This window comes from Onychomys torridus, chromosome 1, assembly GCF_903995425.1.
Source record: "Onychomys torridus chromosome 1, mOncTor1.1, whole genome shotgun sequence".
NCBI lineage: Eukaryota > Metazoa > Chordata > Mammalia > Rodentia > Cricetidae > Onychomys > Onychomys torridus.
In genome coordinates this window covers 79948883-79951954 of record NC_050443.1, presented here as the reverse complement: position 1 = coordinate 79951954, position 3072 = coordinate 79948883, and positions in this window count along the sequence as shown.

Genomic DNA, 3072 nt, shown 5'->3' with positions numbered 1-3072 from the left:
TGGGTTGCAATTGCTAAGGGCAGCATCTGCAGCTATGAAAGCAGATGGTCTTATAAGGATAGAGAACTTGGCTCCTATTTGATTTTCCTATGGCAAGCAGCTTTGAATCAGCAGGAAGTCTGGCTGTGAAGTGTCTGAGTAGAGCTAGAATCCAATGATGAGCAAAGATGACAGAAATGCTCATTCAGTTCCTTTCTATAATAAATGAACATATCAGGGGCTGCAATTACCAGGATCCCAAGCACTCATTTTTATACCTACTCATCAACTTCTAAATTGCTTTCTCTTTAGTACACTTCCTTTCTTGATTTTAACACCTTAAAAGTGAGCTCAGGGAGAATGGCTAGTTCAGCCCTGGCACAAAACAAGAACACTGGTGGTTAAAAATACTTACTGTAGCTAGGCGGCGGTGGTGCACACCTTTAAACCCAGCACTTGGGAGGCAGAGCCAGGCAGATTTCTGTGAGTTTGAGGCCAACCTGGTCTATGGAGTGAGATCCAGGACAGGCACCAAAGTCTTGAAAAAAAAACAAAAACAAACACTTATTGCTCTTCTTGCAGGGGACTCAAATTCAGTTCAATTCAAGTTCTACTCACAACTGCCTGAAATTCCAGCTACAGGGGGGATCTGACACTTCAGGGCTCCCTGAGCACTTGCACTCACACATACCCACACACAGGATACATAATTAAAAATAATAAAAACACATCTCCTTTGAATTTGCTGACTAAAACAAAATTTAAAATAAAGAAAATCAAACGGCGACAGTGACACTCTCCTTTGATCCCAGCACTCAGGAGGTAGAAGCAAGCAGGTAGGTCTCTGAGTTCAAGGACAGCCTGCTCAACACAGCTAGTTCCAGGACAGCCAGGGCTACACGGAGAAACTCTGTCTTGAAAAACAAAACAAAACTAGTAGTAATAATAATAATAATAATAGGTATGGCATAAATATGGGTTTAATTAATAAAGTTATATACAAGATCCCATTTCGTCTTAACATGTTCTCTTATTTTAGTCTCAAAACAACTGTCTTTTTTATTGCCTTCATTTATAGATAAGCTAAAGCTCAAAAAAGTAGCTATTCTGTCCAGATCACACACCAGATCAACTAATGGAAGTCAGAACTAAATCTTCTAAGATTAGATGACTCCAAAGCTCTATGTATTTGTTTGTCTGCCTCTTGACCTACCAACGGTCTTCTTGCTGTTCCTCAAAACCTGGTTAGTTCCTACCTTGAAATCATTGTTCTTTGTACTTTCTCTGCTTTCAACTCCCTTCTACAACATCTTTTGGCTTTTTCCCACCCCCCTTCCAATGATGAAAATCAACTGAGGGTCTCACACATGAAGGGGTGTAATCTATCACCGAGTCAGACCTATCTTCCAGACCTCTCTCTCTACTCATCCCTCTTTTAGAAAACAAATGACCCCTTCAAGTTCAATTTAGAGAACTTCACTTCTTCCCAAAACTTTACAGTGCCTTCCACTCAGTAAAATATAAGATCATAGCCATCATCTATAACATCCTATACCTAACTCCCTTCCACTTAGCTCATCTTACTCCTTACAACTCTCCTTGCTTCTTGTATTTACCATCTTCCTTCTTATGCCAAACTACAGTAAATCTTAAACTTCAGCATTAACATGTGATTTGGAAACCATTCTGAGATAGCCAAAGCATAGATCAAGAAAAATGTGCAAAGCCACATTCATAATCCCAGTACTCCGGAAACTGAGGCAAGAGGACTACTTGAAATAAGTAAAGACTGGGCTGCTGTGGTGGTATTGTGTTCCCTGAAATATTGTGCACTCTAATAAACTTATCTGGGGTCAGAGACAAAACAGCCACAAAGTTAAACATAGAGGATAGGCAGTGGTAGCACACGCCTTTAATCCTAGCATTCCAGAGGCAGAGATCTACCTGGATCTTTGTGTGTTCAAGGGTACAGCCACGCATGGTGACTCACGCCTTTAATCCCAGAAAGTGAGCCTTTAATCCCAGGGAGTGATGGCAGAAAGCAGAAAGGTATATAAGTCATGAAGACCAGAAACTAGAAGCATTTGGCTGGTTACGCTTTTAGGCTTTGAGCAGCACAGTTCAGCTGAGATTTATTCTGGATGAGGACTGAGAGGCTTCCAGTGTGAGGAAACAGGATCAGCTGAGGAATTGGTTAGGTGAGGTGGATGTGGCTTGTTCTGTTTCTCTGATCTTCCAGGGGTCACCCCATTACCTGGCTCCGGGTTTGATTTTATTAATAAGACTTTTTAAGATTCCTGCTACAGGCTACAGAGTAAGTACTAGAATAGCTGTGGCTACATTGCAGAAACCCGGCTCAAACATGAAGAAAAAGTCCAAGTCTTAGATCTCTATGTATGAACAGCAAAAACATTCTTCCCCTTCTTGTTCCTTGACACACCAGGCATAAACTCACCTCACATACTTAGCACCTACAGTCCTTTATCTAAAGCATTCTTCCCTCAAACTACTAGTATGACTTTTTCATTAAGATCTCTACACAGGGGCTGGTGATGTACTTCAGTTGGTAGAGTGCTTGCTTAGCATGCAGGAAGCCCTGGGTTCTATCCTCAGCAGCACTTGTATTCCCAACATTTGGGAGGTTAAGATAGGAGAATCAGAAATTCAGAAATTCAAAGTCATCGTTGGCTACATAGTAAGTTAGTAAAACAAGTTTGCATAGAAAAAAATTGAGGCCAATAGAGGCCAGGTAGCTGATGGTTTCCTCCCTTTCTTTTTTTTGTTTTTTTGTTTTTGTTTTTCCGAGACAGGGTTTCTCTGTGTAGCTTTGCACCTTTCCTGGAACTCACTCTGTGGACCAGGATGCCCTCGAACTCACAGAGATCCACCTGCCTCTGCCTCACAAGTGCTGGGATTACAGGTGTGCGCCACCAACGCCTGGCCAGTTTCCTCCCTTTCAAATAACTCCCTTTCCCCACACACTGACCATTGACTTTTTTTCCCCTCTACTCACTACAACTCAATTTAGTTTTCTTAATTTCCTTTTATTTTTATTTTATGTGTGTGAGTGTTTTGTCTGCATGTACATCTGTT